This window comes from Microcebus murinus, chromosome 6, assembly GCF_040939455.1.
Source record: "Microcebus murinus isolate Inina chromosome 6, M.murinus_Inina_mat1.0, whole genome shotgun sequence".
Classification (NCBI taxonomy): Eukaryota; Metazoa; Chordata; class Mammalia; order Primates; family Cheirogaleidae; genus Microcebus; species Microcebus murinus.
This window is the reverse complement of record NC_134109.1, coordinates 52,236,603-52,255,643: the sequence shown is the minus strand read 5'-3', so window position 1 is coordinate 52,255,643 and position 19,041 is coordinate 52,236,603. Positions and strand designations below refer to the sequence as shown.

Sequence of the window (19,041 nt, the reverse complement as noted above, 5' to 3'; positions counted from 1 at the left end):
TTTGCCATCGACTAGTCAAACCTATTAAAATTTCTCATTTATTCTCAAGATAAAACCACAGATTGGCTTTAGGTATCAATAGATGTTTTACTAATCCATATGTGTTTGTATTTATTGTTACTGTGAAGACTAGAAAAAGATGAGAACCACTAGTGAATCCCTGGATTTCCTGATTGTAACGTACATGACCAGGTGTTTTCATTTATGTTCTTCTTTTACAGCCCCTAAGAAAGTTCTTATGGCACTGACTGATACAATTTGTATTTGAACAAAATTAAATAATAGTCCAGAAGAAAGCTCCATGGAGACTTTTATAAAGTTAAAGGCATCTGTTATTTTAACATAAGAAAATTAATGTATTACCACTATAATTGATTTTAAGACAATAAATATGAATGCAATAGTGTGAGTTTATGACTCTTAAGGCCAATCCACACTCTTGAAAAAAAATATATTTAAATATCAAATTGTTTCAGCTATACATTAAAATGAAACAGCATAGTGCCCCTGGCTCTGTAAACTCTAATCATCTTGGCATCTATGAAAAGATAATTGAATTCTTATCCAAATATTGGTATTCCTCACCAACTAACTTAAAGTCAAAATTCTTTTCTGAATAAAACTTTAAATTATCAAGTATGATCCTGGGTTAATGACTCAAAGGACCACTATAAATTATATACTGAAATAATTTTCAGATGATCTTGGCTACTTTTAAAAGTATGAATGTGAAAATCTATATTTCAACATCAAGAAATGGCTGGAAAGCTAGTGTCTATATTAAAACTGACTGATTCTCAATATCTAGCTGAGCTCCATCAAATTTTTACTGCCTGACATGAGATTACTTAACTTCAAGTACATTATACTCTAAAATTACTAAATATTTAGAAATCATAAATGAGATTGCTTGGATTTTGTAACTTTCAACATCCCATACATTTATATTTCCAGAAGTGAAAATATATGAAGACCACCCAAATGACAACAAGCAAAAGGCTATTTATTCAGAGCTGGCTATAGCCAGGGAGTCGGCTGTTATCACTAGCACCTGGCAGAAATTCAAAAGCCTGTGGGTAGGGTGTAAAAACTCTAAAGTGAAAAAAGGGTAAGGCTTCAGGTATGCCCTAATTGGATCTTGTTAAAGTAGGGATGCTGAAGGCTGGCTAACTAGAAGGGACATCCTATGTTGGTTATAGGAAAGCATATTTTTTTCTCTCTGGTTAGTCATAAGTTAGAAACAGGGCAAAAATTAAGGAAGCTGGCAGTTACTGACCAAGTCTTAACCATTCAGGGCTGATTGCTGCAGAGGTTGTGGTTTGGCTTCCAGGCCTGGTTACCAGAGAGGTCGTAGGGCAGAGTTCTATTTTTATTTACAGCCTGACCATTGTCCATTTACATATTCAGAATCTTACAGATATATATACATATATATATTTATTATAAAATTATTTTTACTATAAAGTCAATCCAATATTAAGCTGTAGTAAAAGCTGTTGTTTGACTTATCAAAATCCTGAAATATTTACTTATGTTTTATATATAAATTAAAATGTAAAATAAGGTATGGGTTTTCTTTTAGATCACATTTTTCAAATAAAATTCAGAGATCTTCCTCTAATAATTCACAAAATAAAAAGTCCTAGTATTAAAAGACAAAGCTGTTAATCAATTAACAAGTATTTAAATATTCAAAATATGGTTCAGAAAATTATCACTTAAAATACAATGACCCTAGCTTTCCTACCCAAAATTAGTCAGTATTTGCATCTCTTGGTCACCTCTGATAATTAACTTAAATGCTTAGGACAGGATTTTTCATTTTCTACACTGACTTGCTGGACTCAGTCCTCTCCAGAAGCTGCTCCTACTACTGTGATTCTAGCTTTAGCAGAAAAAAATATATGTATCTTCTATCTCTAAACCTTCTACTGATTTAATCCTCCAGTATTTATTTCTTAAATATATTCCATCATAATTGTATGTTCAGCTGCTCACCGATGAATAAGACAAGTTTTGAATCATGCATGAGCAGCACTAAAATTATTTCTGTTAGAGTTAATAGCTAAAATTTTAAAGATTACAAATCAATAAATAATATAGCAAAGGAAAGGAATAGCAAAAAGTATATATTAAAATCATTCCTTTCAAAAGTACATCCTGAAAGCAGGAGAAGAACTTAAGGGAAGTACTTTCTAAGTTAAACATTGACACTAAAGAACATAAAATATATTTCTTAACATTAAAATTGAAGTGAACAATAAAGTTAAAGGAAAATTGAAAGCGCATCTTTCCATTTTTTTCTATTCATAAAATGTTTTTCTACTTACATCAATTTAACATACATAGTCTTAAAATTATGCTTGGATTATTCATGTAATTTTAGCAAGGCAGTAAACAAAATTAGCCACCATCTCAAGTTATTTTCCTGTTAATTGTTTCTATAACATGTTCATATTAAATAAATATCAAAAAAATAACAAAAGCAAAAATCTAAAGAAAGTGAAACACATTGTTTGTTTTACTGGTACACTTGATATATAAGAAGTAATAGATATTGAGCAATTCATTTTTATTGCATCTTTATTTGTTCATTTGTTCTTAGGTTGCTTATAATATTTAAATATAAATAAGATTAGTATTTCAAAAATAAGAGAACAAACAGGGGATTTTACAAATAAAGGAATATGAATTATTTCTACCCTTCTCTAGATGAAACTAGGTCACAACTTTTTCTAAAGGAACACTTCTGCAGCTGTAGTCAAAGGTGTGCACATTAAAACTGTGTTCTACAGATACACATGGTTCAACACGTAGAGCCCATGGAGTATCTATTTCTCTCATGGCCTTGTAAGTATTACCAGTGTTGAGGCTCAAAATATGATACCCCAAAGTATGACGCCTTGATATTTTGAATACTTTGAACTTAAGGAAAACAGCTCAGAGACAAGATCTTCTGATCTCTTGCCCTTCTTTCTGCTGCTCCCTTTTCTCCACCAAGGCAGGCCATAGTTCCTGGAATTCCTCTTCCCCAAGGTAAGTCATAAAAACCAGAATCCTTTTTCCCCCAAAGCTAGCCATAAAACCTAGAAATATTACCCTAACCTTCCCCTGCCTTTCTGTGTAAGAGCTGGCCATGAAGAAATTCTCTTAACTACTTTGTCTGATAGTAGGTCATAAAATGCTCATTTCAGAAGGGATCCTTATATCTTGGAGGAAGGAATGCCACACTAATAGGCCAAGAAGATTCCAAACACACATACCTTGCTGGGTTTCCCCACTCAGTCCGTTAGCATTAGATCATTCCCCTTTTGTCCAATCATATTTCTACATGAATGTCCACTCTTCACTGAATGCAAGCATAGAAATGGAGTATTCTCTTGGGTCTTTGAGTCTTCAATCTAAAGGTTCTCATGTCAGGTAAAACTTTGATTAAATAAAATTGTTATGCTTTTCTCCTCTTAATCTGATTTGTCAGTTTTATTTCAGACCTAGCCAGGAACCCTAGAAGGGTTGAGGAAACTTCCTCCCCTACAGTATCCACAATAACCACATCTATGACTGGAACCAATTATCCCATTTATCCCATACTAGGACAAATCAAAATACAGTCACTTTTCTTTCTTTGTTTTGACACAGAAGTAGTTTTAACAAAGGTCTTTGTGAGGCTACAATGTAGCTTGTATAGAAATTCCACATACTTATATTGGCCACCTCAAGGTGAAAAATGTAACTCTCTAAGTCTTAATTGGCTCTATTTTAATATTAAACATAAAAATCATATAAGAAAATAACAGAAATTCAAATAGAAGTAATATGCCTGTCATAAATCATAAACAACCAAAAAAACTATTTGTGTTGCACTATGGATGACAAATAGTCCACTGTATAAGTTTGAGAATGATGCAGACCAGAGTTGGAAGGCCAGGCAATTTTGCCCTCCTTCTGCTTCAGCTCTGTCTCCCTGGGTATCTGATGTGCTAAATGTCAAGTTGTCTCCCAGTAGTTGCGTTATTAGCAGGCTATCTTTGTATGTATGACTCTACTTTATGTATTGAGTTCCATAATGGCTTCATCAAAAGCTATCTCTGCAAGACAGCAAGCTTTTTCCAGGGAGTTAAGAATCTCGCAATAGAACACAGAGAATTTACAGTCCAGACCCTATCTGATAGGAGGTGTTAATTACACTTTTTTTCTGATTTCAGAAGCTTCTTGGTAGGCTTGTTGTGACTGATCCACAATCCTGTTCTTATTGTCACCAGCAGCAACTTGAACCAAATAGCAGTAGTAGTCTCTTTTCATTTTAAAATAGAGGATTTTGCTCCGTGCTTGTGGAGTGTTAGGGATCAAAAACTCTTCCAAAAGAGAAAGTATGTCATTCGCAGATATCAGTTTCCATTTTCTCTCTGTATTCTCAAGCCATCTGTTGTTTTTCTCACACCTTCTATCATTTTCCCAATGCTTGACATGACACTCCAAGATGACCTACAGGCTCCTGCAACATTTTTATAAGCAACTGAGAGAAAATTCCTGTCCTCATTAGATATAATAATTCAATTCCTTGCTCAGGTTCAGAGGTTATGCAGTCCATCATGTCAACATATCTCTCAGACTGCTTGGTCCATCTAACTTTCTGCACCAGCATATTTTTACCCAGGACTGAATATTCTATGTCAGAAGTAGGTGGCAGTGGACAAACAGGAGCTCAGCAGTCTTTGGGTGGCGGCAGTGGGGAAGCTGAAACTCTTTCCCCAGATCTCCCTGCTCACAGGCTCTGTATTTTTATTAACAATTTGTGGTAAAATGTATTTAAAAAGTGCTATGAAAGAATTACTTGTATTAGTTCCTTATCACTGAGTTCATTACAGCAGCTTCTTTTCCCTTGAGTAAGAGAGTTCCAAAGTGAGCCTATGAATCCCTGCAAATATTTCGGCTCAGGAAATGATAAATGTTTATCCTAACACCAACCTCTTCCGTAAATTTTTCTCCAGTCTTTTGCAAAGCTTGGAAACAAGTTTTACTCATTCAGGAGTCTGGCTGGGTTTGACTACCTTGGGTCTCCCTGACTCTTCCTAAATCACTATTAGCACAAGTACTATTTTTGAATATAAAGCAGCCTCTTCTCAGTCTACACTTTCTTTTTAAGACAACCTTTAAATCTCCATAGTTACAAATAGCAAAGGCTATGTACAATCAGCAGTGCCTTTAACCACCTCTTAATTCTTAAATTGACCTAACTAATACAAATATTTCAAAGATATTCATGTTTATGAATTTTTGTGAAAGTAACATGTAGTACTTTCTCATGTTAGAACTGACAAAAGTTACTTTTTCAGAATATATAATTTTAATATAATTTAGCAAAATGCAGAATAAAAATATTGAGATTTATTAATATGTAATTTGCAATTTTGTACATGTAAAATCCACAAAATAAAATATTTTATAACCTTTTGAAGCTATTATAGTAAAGCCAAATATATTGAAAAATTAAGGTCAGATACATGAAAAGGACAAAAAAGACTGCAATTAAAGAAAATTAGAGTCCATTTAGCTACCAAAAGAAAAGAATGATCATAAAACCAAGTCATCATAAATCACAATGATGAACCTTAAGTAGAACCATTGCTAAGCAAATACAAAAGTCAATGTATTAACTTAGTCTTAACGATATGCAGCAGTAGTCCAGGTCTTTAGAATCAGTAAAATTACATGCCTTTTCATATAAAAAGATACCATAGGCCGGGCGCGGTGGCTCACGCCTGTAATCCTAGCTCTTGGGAGGCCGAGGCGGGCGGATTGCTCAAGGTCAGGAGTTCAAAACCAGCCTGAGCAAGAGCGAGACCCCGTCTCTACTATAAATAGAAAGAAATTAATTGGCCAACTGATATATATATAAAAAATTAGCCGGGCATGGTGGCTCATGCCTGTAGTCCCAGCTACTCGGGAGGCTGAGGCAGAAGGATCGCTCGAGCCCAGGAGTTTGAGGTTGCTGTGAGCTAGGCTGACGCCACGGCACTCACTCTAGCCTGGACAACAAAGCAAGACTCTGTCTCAAAAAAAAAAAAAAAAGATACCATAGACTCATCCTCTGAGTTACTATTTTCTATTATGATGATGAATCTATGTTAATTCTATCTTTTTTTATGCAGTAAAATCTAAATTCATGAAAAACAGCAAAGGCAAATGTTCTAGACTTCTGGATAATATACTCAGCAGTCTGTTGAAAAGCATAACCTTAAAGTTCCCCTCAGATTAACTAAATGTTAATTAAATAGGTTTCTTCCAGACTGTGAGACCCTGACCTCCCTTCTCTTAGAGCATGTACTTTAGAAAGGTTTCAGTTGTAAATTAATTCTTTTACTGCTTCTTTGAGAAGTATTTCTTCCAGTCTCTTACCAACCCAGGAATGTGTTTCTCAAGGACATGGAAGATATCACTTTGAAATATAATCATCATGAAAGCTACTAGCCTTATCTGCTAGTTTCTATGAGAAGGCAGGAGCCTAACTTCAATAAACACCAATTAGCAAACACAGATGGCCTAACCACAATGACCAACCTCCTTTAAATCCTCCAAGGCTTTTCTATTAGCTCACCTCAAGGCTTAAAATTTCCCCAGCCTTTTGTTCACTAAAGTTGGGTTCGATGCTTTTCCTCTATTGCAATGGGCTTAAATAAATTCTTCCTTGCCTGCTTAACTTTGCCCAGTGTAATTTTCCTTTGACACTGTGTAAAGCATTTTTCACTTTATCCAGGGAAATGTATTCATTGACTGCCAAGTATTAGCAAGGCACTACCTTAGGCAGTATCAAAATGAATGCTCCCCCTTACAGATTATAGTTGAATGTAAATGTGGAATGTCCTAATAAAAAATGTTATTTAGGGAAAATTTGTTTCCAGCCTTTAGATTCTTTTTTTATTACTTTCTCTACCTAAAGGGACTTTGTTTTTCGCTATTTCCAGGTGCCTCAGGGAAACAAATGGAGTTTCGGAATGAAAAAAAAAAAAAAAATCTAAATTCTCTAGCCAAACTGACCTATGTTTCCTATTAGAAGTTTTTTAGTTTTAGATTTTACATTCAAATCTATGATCCATTTTCTATTAATTTTTTATATGGTTCAAAGTATAAATCAGAGTTCACATTTTTCATCTGATTTTGTTTTTGACATACAGGTAATCCAATTATTCCAAAACCATTTCTTGAAAATGATAATCCTTTCTCCAGTGAATTGTTTTTGAACTGTTATGGGGCTCATACTGCAGGCTGAGAAAGAATTCTCGACTCAAACATAGAAACAAGCTTAAAGAAAGGAGTTTATTTTATTTTCCAAGGGAAACAGCATGGGATAAAAGGAAGGAGGTATGCTGGCATCAGCTATGAGCTGCACTGATACATTTGCAGTCCTATGTAACCTTGCTAAAACAAAAAAATATTGATTCAATGGGGAAACAAACTAATAAGCTAAATCTATTTCAGATTCAGACCTCAAAGAAAATTGGATACCAGTCCCTTGACCAACTTAGATAAGCATTTCCTCTTCTGTAATATGAGAGGGGTACATCAAGACAAATTCTTCCAGCTACAAAATCTAAATTTATCAGTACTTAAACAGTTTCTCTCTGGATCAAAATGGGAGAAAGTATACACCAGAACTAGTCTACCCACCAGCAAGAGTTACCTAAGTCCAGAAATTATAAGGCAATGTTAGTGATCCTAATAGGTACACAATGCACACACATGCTCACCTGCACACACCAGATCCCATCATGCATACTTAAGTCTTGCAGGTGTCAAAGGTAGTATGTTATATGGCTACTCTCTGCTCACTATTTTTTTAGTTTTTTTGAATTTTTATGTCTTCATGTTTGAATTTACATACAAAAAATTTACACTTTTTGACATAGAAAGATCTGAGTTCTGATGAATACATTGATACAGGTAACAACCATCACAGTCAAAATTCATAATAGTTCTGGCAGCCGAAGAAAATTGTCCCATGTTGCTCCTTTTTAGTTACACCTCCAACCCCTGCAACCCACTGATCTTTTCTTTGTGCTCACAGTTTTGCCTTTTCCCAAAATGTTTCACACATACACACACACAGTGTCATATATATGTATATATGTATGCGTAGAACAAGAGATAATATCATATAATATGTAGCCTTTTGTGTCTGACTCAATTTCACTTAATATAATTCATTTGAGATTCATCCATGTTATTGGTTGGTAGAAATAATTCATTCCTTCTTATTTCTGAGTAGTATTTTATTGTATGGATATACTATTTTTGGCTTATCCATTTACCTGGTGAAGAACAACAGGTTGTTTCCAGTTTTTGGCAATTGTGATTAAAGCATTTGCTACAGACATTTTTGCCCACATAGCCTTCATTTATCTTTGGTAAATAACTAAGAGTGGATTTCTAGATCACGTGTTACAAATATATTTAACTTCCGCCCAACTGTTTTTCACAAGTTAGACCATTTTGCATTTTCACCAACAACAAAGGAGAATTCCTGTTGTTACACATCCTCATCAAGAATAGCTATTTTCAGTTTTCTGTTTTGTCTTCTTTTGTTAAGCATTTAAATATGTATGCAGTGGTATCTCATTGTGATTTTAATTTTCATTCCCTTAATGACTAATTATGTTGAGCATCTTTATGTGCTTATTTGCCATTTTTACATTTTCCTTGGTGAAGTATCTATTAACATTTTTGCCCATCTTTCTCCTATTAACAGTTTATTATCATTTAACAGATTTACAAAATTACAGCACAAATGCTCTGCCTCCCCATTACAAAACAGATAGCAATGATGTTTCCTTATTTTAGAAAGGAGTGCACCACTGAGGTGACTTTGCCTTGTTCCATGGCTTAGTTCTCTGTCATTTTGCAGTCTTGGAAGCTGTAGGGACAGTTCTCCCTTTCTTTGACAATGGAAGTGGGCTCTACTTAAATAAAGAATTATGTTTCATAGTCATCAAATACTTCATTCTGGATGTGACATTCTCTTCTGGAAGATCCATTTGTGAAAGGAAAGGTTACTAGTTTCATCAAAAATTGGCAGTGACTTAGTATGTCAGCTTAAGCTAAAAAGAGACTGCAACAAAACTCTTCTTTAAATATTTTCTAGACAATGATGACTTTAACTAGCACAGTTACCTAGACCACAGTTTTTTTTTTTAAATTTCAGAATATTACAGAGGTACAAACACCTTGGTTACATATATTGCCTTCGTACTGCCCAGGTCAGAGCTACAAGCCTGCCCATCCCCAGACAGTGCACACCCCATCCATCAGGTGTGAACATATCCAGCCCCTCCCCGCCTACCTGCCTGACACCTGATGAATGTTACTATTATATGTACACATCAGTGTTGATCAGTTAGTACCAATTTAATAGTGAGTACACGTGGTGCTTGTTTTTCCATTTTTGTGATACTTTACTTAGTAGAATAGACTCTATCCAGGATAATACAAGAGGTGCTAATTCACCATTGTTTTTTTTATGGCTGAGTAGTACTCCATGGTTCACATATACCACATTTTATTAATCCACTCATGTATTGATGGACACTTGAGTTGTTTCCACATCTTTGCAATTGTGAATTTTACTGCTATAAACATTTGAGTGTAGATAACCAAGATCAGAGCAGAACTGAACAAAATTGAGAATAAAAGCACTATACAGAAGATTAATGAAACAAAAAGTTGGTTCTTTGAAAAGATAAACAAAATTGACAGTCCTCTTAATAGACTGACCAGAAGCAGAGAGGAAAGGACTTTAATATTAAAAATGAAAAAGGAGAAGTAGCAACTGATATCATGGAAATACAAGACACCATCTTTGAATACCATAAAAATCTCCAGGCCGGAAAACTTGAAAATATGAAGGAAATGGACAAATTCTTAGAAACACACGGTCTCCATAGGCCCAATCAGGAAGAGATAGAATTCCTGAACTGACCAATATCATGCACCAAAATTGAAGCAGCAATAACAAATCTTCCAATAAAAAAAAAATCCCAGACCTGAGAGGTTCACACCCGAATTTTACCAAACCTATAAGGACGAGCTGTTACCTATATTGCCCATTTTAAATTGAGTAGTTTGCTCTCTTATATTTGTGTTTTGTATGGTTTTTATATATCCTATGACCTCTTCTGAACTGTAATTACAATAGGCATGAAATCTCTATCCAGCATATTAACAACAAACTCATACACAGTTTAGGTGGCTTGCTGAGAATATTGTAAGAAGCCTTTTGTAGCAATAAAAAATTCTACATTTTATCTAATCATGCTGTTTTTCTCTCTCACCTTGTTCTGGAGATAATATAAATTTGTGCTTCTTTCTGGAAGTTTACTAACATCTATCAAAACTTAAAAATGGCCATGCCCTTTTACCTAGTAATGCCCTTTCTTAAATAGAACAATGTAAAAGAACTAAGTACAGAGGCATGCCATCAAATATTGATAACAGATGTTAAAAATTGGAAACTACTTAAAATTTCAAAAGTAGGGGACTAAGTAAATTAATTATGGTGTAAGTATACAAGGAATATGATGACGCTATGAAAGCTGGTATATCAGAATTGGATTTATTGATATAGGATGATATTCTTGATTTTCTCAAATTGTTATATGATAAAAGATATTAGCAAAATTATATGCACTGTTTGATCTGATTTTTAAATAAAAATAATGTTGGAATCTATTCATTCAGTAAATATTTACTACGTGTCAACTATTTGCCAGGAGCTGTGCTGTACACTGGAAATAGAGAGATAAGTAACTATGTCTGAAAAAAACAATTGCATGAAAACGTATTAGATCTTATAGATAGATAATAAAGTCACAAAGAAAATGATGAACTGGCAAAATATAATTCTAAAAATTCCAATAAATCAATTTATCATTTTCCTTAGGGACACCTAGATAGCTAGATAAATAAAGGACAAATTATAGCATAGTGTTTAAATGTGAGCAGGGAGCAGCTGGTTGGAGTCACTCAGAAAGACAAGGTTTCAAATCCTAGTTCTGTTAGTTTCTACCTATGCAAATTGGGGCAAATCAATTAACCTCATCTATAAAAATGGAGATATTACAATCATTGTGTGAATTAATGAAATATTCCAAGTAATGCAGCATGATACCTTCACATGGTAAGTACAAAATAAATGTTAGCTACTATTATTAATACTATTCTTATTCAAGTTAATAGAAAACTGATAATTTTCATGCAGGCATTTCATACCAATAGAAATTATAAAACAGTTAATCAAATAAAAACTATGTATCAGTATCAATGTTCTTCTGTGTATCTATAGTGGACCCTGACTTCTAGGCATTCAATTTAAAATATACATATTTCTTTACATTATTTATCATTAATTAAATATGAATATTTTGTGAGGACAATGAGGATGTGGACACCATTTGATATATTTCCTCATTGATACTATCTACTTCTGTATGAGTAGACTGATACCAGATTTAGCTATTAAAGACATATGCTTTAATATTGGAGCAGTAATATTAGCATCTTTGAAGTAAAATACTTGATTCGCAAAAATAGGAAGATTTCAAAGTACTTTGAAATTTTATGGTAGTTAATAGTTATAATTAAAAGGTCAATAATGACCACAATTGCATCTGGATAATATAAGAAAAAGAGTGATTTATTCTAATTTTTAATGATATTGGAAAGAAAAGATTATATATTGATGAATTTGTTAACATTTCATTACATTTCAAATCTGTCCATGAAAGGTAAGATAAGTGCAGCTGCTGCATAAAGAATTAAAAGATAAAAGCGGTCTTGGACTCTGTAAAACTTAAGATAAAGATGTTATCCCTGAGGTCTCCCCTCAGTGCATATGTGCTGTGCCTCATGATTAGCATTAGTAGTTGATTTTATAGAGATGAGCTATATTGTGGTGATGAGTAAGAGAATCCTTTAAACAGCATAAGAAGACAGAAGATATAAAGAAGGCAAGAGGGGACAATCACAGGGATTTGTAGGGCATGCTTTGATTGCCAGCTGGTCACCTAAGAGTGGCTTTCACACTGCCTGTTACGTTACATGTTGCTAAACTCAACTTGGAGAAGATAAATATATATCCACAAGACAAAGAAATTCTTCAAATATCTTGCTGAAATCATTAGATTATGTAATATAGAACAACTATAAATTTATTTTGTACTATTTCATCTTTTTATAGCCTTTTAGCTTTATTTTTACTTCAGAAAATTTTTAAAAAATGATTAATGCCACATCAGAAAAATAGTTTCAAAGATCTATCCCCTGTGGTCCTCCAATCCCTCCAAAATTCAGGAAGAAGCAAGCCTATCTGATTCATTCCAGCAAGGTAAGAGCTCTACTAGTTAAGCTAACAGACTGTAAAGTAAGTCTTAAGTACATTAGACAGAGAATATTTTGCTTCTGAGACTCTTCATTTAAAATAAATTTTATCGTGTTTTTGAGGTTTACAACATGATGTTATGGGAGACATATAGACAGTAAAATGGTTACTATAGTGAATGATATCAACATATTCATTTTGCCTGGTTACTTTTTTGTGACAACAGCAGCCAAAATATAGTTATTTTTAACAAACATCTCTAGTATAATAAAATTTTACTAATTTTAGTACTCATGTTATACATTAGATCTCTAAACTTACTCATGCTACATATCTGCTACTTTGTATTCTTTGACCTATATCTCTCCATTTTCTCTCCTCCTGCCCCTTGCCCATGGTCACCAGTGTTTCATTCTCTACCTCTGTGTATTTAAGAAATATGTGTATGTGTGTGTGTATATACACATACATATATATGTATATTCATTCCACATATAAGTGAGAACATGCAATATTTTTCTTTATGTGTCTGTCTTATTTCATTAGTATAATGTCCTCTAGGTCCATTCATGTTTTGGTAAATGTTAGGACCTCTTTTTTTAAAGTTATATAATATTCTTAATAATTAAATTTGAATGTGTGCTGTCCCTAAAGACTTTTCTTCTTTTAAATGTCTTCGAGTTTAGTTTCTTCAAATACAGTTAAATTTTCAAGAATGCTTATGCTATTAATTGCAAATGTTTTAAAGATAGAGGCTGTTTATCTTTTTATATCCTCCACATCTAACAAGGTGCCACCCACATAGTCATTATTCAATAAATATGTAAGGAAAAACAAGAGAAGGAAGAGAAAGAAAAGGAAGAAGAAGAATTCCTAGTGTGAAATAATAACTGGGTAGATACAGCACCAGACTGAACTTTTCACTGTTTCTGCTTAAGAAATTTTAAAAGTTAAATTGGACTTTCTGCTTTAATTTGGTCATAAACATGAATTTATTTGAAATGTTATAAAACTTATAACTGAGCCAATACATAGTTTCTGGGACTATTAATATTGTGTTCTAATGCTGCCTTTCATGTCATTATTCCCAACAATGCCATTTATTGAAATCATCATTATTTCTGTTTTAAAAAATAAAATTTGGAAATATTTTTTATAAATATCAAAATCATACATGATCAGTTTAGCATTTAGAAAATGTCAAAAACCTATTCTAAATGTATATTAATAGAAAAGTATAAAAAGGTACAACCTTACTCATAATTCCACTCCTAAGAATAATCATTTTATATATTGATACATTTCCTTCTTGAAACTTTTTATTTTTATTTTTTTTCATAATTGAGATTTTATATATAATTTTATATCTTGGCTTTTTACCTGGCATTATCCCTCTTTGTAAAAGATGGTAGCAATTTACATTCCCACCAGGAGCAAATAAGAGAAACCTTATCACACACTTAAATTCATAGAATACAATGAAGTTCTTAACTTTTGCTAATTTGGGAGAAATAAAAGATGTATACTTCCTAATGTTTATATTTTTCTCATTTTTAGAACATTTTTATTGCTCTACTTTAGCTTCATGAGGTCTCGTAGTTTGTAAACCATTTCCAAAAGACAAAACAGCCCTCAGATTCAAACATTACCAGAAAAAAAAAACTGTTTTCATTTGTTACATTTCATTTCAGCAGAAGAATGCTTTATTATTTTGATCCTGCAATACAGTAGAAACGGGAATGACAATGACTTTAAGGGTGAAACATCAAATGATCCATATGCATAGTGTTTCCATTATTCCTTGTTTTATAGAAAGTTTCTGAACATTTGAGATGAATATATAGGGTTGCTTCCTGCTGGTATGTCTCAATTCAAAGTGCAGCATAACAAAAGAAGTTGGTAATAAAGAGCTCAGTGTAAGATGGGTCAAATTGGCCCATGACTTACAATATGTTCTTTGCTATCAGAAGGGCAGATCAAGGAATCTAAATCTACCAATTAACAGAAATCTCAGAACTTTCCAAGTCACCCTGCTCAGGGTTAATAGGAACCAAAACTCTTGTTTCATTCATCAAAATTCCATCTCTGTATATTTATCTGGCTTAAGGACTACAGCACTTGGAAATCAAAGTAAAAACAGAGTAAACAAAAATTAGAAAATTCTATAATCATAGCTGGCCGTAATGCTAATAGATTAATAATTTTGTTTTAACTAGCAGATGGAAGTACTGAAAAACACTGAGTTTCAAAGAATGAAAAACTTATAATAGCCTTACTGTTTATGTGTTTGTACACAATAATGAAATGCAATCAACAAAGTATTTCTAATATGTAGGGGACGCAACAGAGAGCAGAAGTAATGACTTAATAATGTCACTATAAAGTAGCTTAATAAAATACATAGGCAATAAATAAAGAATAGTATATGATATATATACTTAAAGATCAAATTTTATGGGCTATATTTCAAATATAGAGAGAATTAAAGATGAAATACTTAGAGAATTCAAAAATGGTTACAAAAAATCTTTTATGAAGAAATAGACAAATTTCTTATTCTCAAACTTCAATGAAACAATGAAACAACATTTATCGGATATCAGACAGGTGGGAAGGGGTGGAGGGAATGGGTATATACATACACAATGAGTGTGATGTACACCAACTGGGAGATGGACACACTTGAAGCTCTGACCCGAGGGGCGGGGGGGGGGCAAGGGCAATATATGTGAACTTAACATTTGTACCCCCATAATATACTGAAATAAAAAATAAATAAATAAAAATAAAAAAAGAAATAGTGAAACAAAAATAGAAATTTTTCAATAATTTCCAAATTAATGAAAATTTGATAATTTAAAATTTCATTTGAAAATTTACCATTGTAAAATGATAGAGCATTTTGCTTACTTTGTTTGGCTGGTTAGGAAATTGCTAATAACCTAGTTATAGTTTGCAAATATACATTACTCTAACTATCCTTTATGACTTCATTCTGTTTATAGTAAGTATATTATAAAAAAAACTTTCTATTCCCTCAGTTAATTTTCTACAGAAAAACAAAAAATATAGGCTTTTTTAAAAAGTACCTTGAAATATACTATATGCTAAAAGTATGAATATGGAAGGATCAGTAAAACATTGATTGTTATAGTTTCTTCATTGGTGTTAAGTGCATAGGCACCGTTAACAGCAAATTAATCCTGGTATAACATTATGTTAAATATCTGCTCATAGTTATTTTCCCTAAAATTGTTTTATAAAGTACTTGACCTGTAATTGTTACCTCTCCTTTCTAATGATCTCTTCTATATAACTGTTAACTGAATACTCTGTATTTTTGATGTTCTTTTACTTTTCATCAATAGAATGGTTTATTGAGGCAGATAGCATCAACTGCAAAAGAATAAAGTCATCTATAAAAGTTACATAGCACATAGTTGATTTCAGGTAGAAAATTAGTCCTTGGGAAATCTCTCCAGAGATTTGTTTATTATTCTCTACTCTTTGGTTTAGGTTCATCATAATGATTTCATGATTTCTAAATTTTCCATCCCAGAAATAGTCTTTAGTGAAATTTGAATGTTTTAAAAATTAAAGATATTTTGAAACCTTCATCTATAGCCTATATTTCTAGTACAACAATAATAAATATAAATACTAAAATATTTAAATGAAATAATAAAAATAAATATGGGTCCTTTCTTGCATTTTTTTCTCCCAACTCTCCTAATTCTCAAGCTCTTATTCCTGCAATAGGTAGTGAAAAAGAAGCAAGAAGGAAAGGAATTTCTTTTTCTTCCTTGGTTTTCCTGCTTGCATCTATTATTGCTGAGGTAGGAGAATTTAAGAATTCAAACATAAAGACAACAATCCATATTTCCATTTTACTGAAAGCCAGTTCTTTCAATCCATTGCTTCTGAACCCATTATTCAATCCATACTTGATTGCAAACCTCTGCTTTGTCATATAAACATGCAGAAATAGAATCTTAAAGTTGAAAACAAAAAAGATAATTTTATTTTCTAATATATTTTGCTTAATATTAACTTATTCTAGAAGGCATGTTAATAGACAAATTGAGATTATAAATAAGATCATGGCTTATATTCATATTTTCATAAATCCTTTATTCATGATCTGTATTTTAAAGTTTATACAGAGTCCAGCACTTTGCATTTCACGAAGTTTGCCTGAGAGGAAAAATGCTGCATCTTAATTTTCTCAACTGTATGCCCTCCAAAACTAGCTGAAGGAAAATCTGAGGTAAAATCCTTCTGCTGGACTCAAGTATGTGTGAACCTCCTTTGTGACTGAATGACAAAGATGTCAATAATTTTTCAAGTCTAAGAACAACTATTTAACTTGGGCAAAATTGGTGTTATTTTACAGAATCAGTAGTGTCTCATGTCATCTTAGGAATTCAGGAATTCTCTTTCAGACCACTGATTAATTAAATGTAATAAATTCTCCACTTTAGTTCAAAATCTCTTTCTTTTGGTTCCTAACTATGTATACTAACTAACTAACTAACTAAATAAATAAATAAATAAATAAATAAATAAATAAATAAATAAAATTAAACTCATTCATAAATTCTGATATTTGGGCAGACTCATCAAAACTGAAAATTACTGATTTTGTATTTCCCATAAGATCTAGGCAACAAACAAAAAGTAGGCAGAGAGGGGTAGTGTGCAAAATGACAACCTAAAAGAGTCACTTTGGAAATTTCTTCCACTTAGAAAGAATACATACAAGTTGGGCCAACAGTTATTACTCTTAAAGAGAGGATTCTTGTTGCTAATGCCAACTAAAGAGGCAGAAATATATTCATTATATAACAGCAACATTATATGTTGCATCATTTTCATTAACAATTAATAACTACTATATATTGAGAACAACTTAAAAAAGATCAATTTTAAAAGAAGGGAAACAGAGGTTCTACTAACTACACTAAATTTAAATGCCTACAAAAAATTGATTATTGAAAACTGTCCTTTTAGTGATTTTGTAAATTCTAGTCTTGACCCATGACCTTATGTATGCTCCAACAGATACAATATTTTCTCATGTATTACAACTTTTTATTGCTCTTATTACTTGGTACTAGTAATGCATAGTTAACTATAAACTCTCTGAGGGCATGCCCGGGGTCTGCCATGCCTAAATGCCTAGCACTCCCTTAAGCAGCAGTAGGTGCTTAATTTTTCTTTAAGTATTGATAAATTGATAGAAAATTAAAAAATAATTTCGTTATACTGGATTATTTTTTATTATGAAAAATTTTCATAATAATAGACTCAGAACAATAGACTTTAGTTGAGAAAATGCAATCTAGGTTTCAGCTAATACCACCAAACTTTAATTTGCATCATTGTGTCAGCTTGGATTCGATGAAATATTGCAAATAAGGGGAAAAAAACTTTACTTGATAAAATGAAACCCCTGCATTCTTTTTAGTGGCCTAGAGTCACAGGATCTGTTGATGTCATTTCAGAATAATTTTTAGTTCTTCGTAAGCACTCAGACTATGCCATAACTCTGTGGTAAGCAAATGGTGCTCTGTCTCTGCAAATGATGGAGAAAGTATACAAGAAGCCAATTATTTGTTTAATGCTTTACTTATATAGCATATTTTTGTTTTAAAAGATCTTTCCTGTTGGGCCATATGATTAGCATATATTAAATATATGCTAATCACATCTATTACATATATGTCACATCTATTAGATATCTTAAACCAATCTAGTAAAAAGACTGAGCCAAATTCAAATAGTAATTTCCTTCTGTCAGGTAGATAGTAAAGGATTCCAGGTCTCCTAGGGACAGAAGTGGGGTGCTGTTGCTTTGGTGCAATTGCCCCACTTGGGAAGAAGGCCCCCATCTTGGTTCTGCACCACCCTAATCTCCCAAGAGACTGCCATACCTGGGGAGGATGGAATACCCTATGAATCTGCCAATCAACTTAGCACACCAACTGCAAAAGAGTACAGAGGGCTCCTTAGCCCACGAGCCAAGCAGCATAGGTACCATGGAGTCTGGAAATTGACCCAGAACAACCCATACGCATAGTAATGCACCTCTGAACTGTCCAATCAAAGTGGTTCCATGGTGCCATCTGAACCACTAGGAAAGTCCCAATCTGTGCACTATAAAACAAAGTGGAAACCATAGCCAAGTCCCTTTTTGTGCCTTTCCTTTTGCACTCCCTTTGCTGCGACAATGGATCTAGTCATCATCTGTGGGATATGTATCATTCTCTGTAAACCTTTATATTGTTCTTGCTTTATAATCCTATCTTTCTTTCCTCAATAAACCTCATTTTCATGCTTGCCTTACTTTGGTGTGTCTGGTCATTCTTTGGCCATGAGCACACTAAGAACTGACATTTCAGACTAAAACCTGACACTTCAAGATAACTCTCTGGAGTTATGTGCCTCCTTGCTTACTCTGGCACAAATAATCTGGATTGTTTTTCTCTACTACCAGGTGTGACAGAATGCTTCCTTTCTCTAAATATAAAAAGGACTACATAAATGAAAAACCGACAGAATGCTTCCTTTCTCTAAATATAAAAAGGACTACATAAATGAAAAACCCAAAAGAGCAAAACCATTTCCTCCAAAAATATCAAACTATAATATTATAATTTCTTGTTTTTATT

The 19,041-nt window shown here is 32.9% G+C and overlaps 1 pseudogene; it reads right to left on the bottom strand.

Annotated features, from left to right (window-relative positions):
- Positions 1–3,823: 3,823 nt before the first annotated feature.
- LOC105881207 (14-3-3 protein zeta/delta pseudogene) overlaps positions 3,824–19,041 on the bottom strand; it is a 37,830-nt pseudogene continuing 22,612 nt past the window's right edge.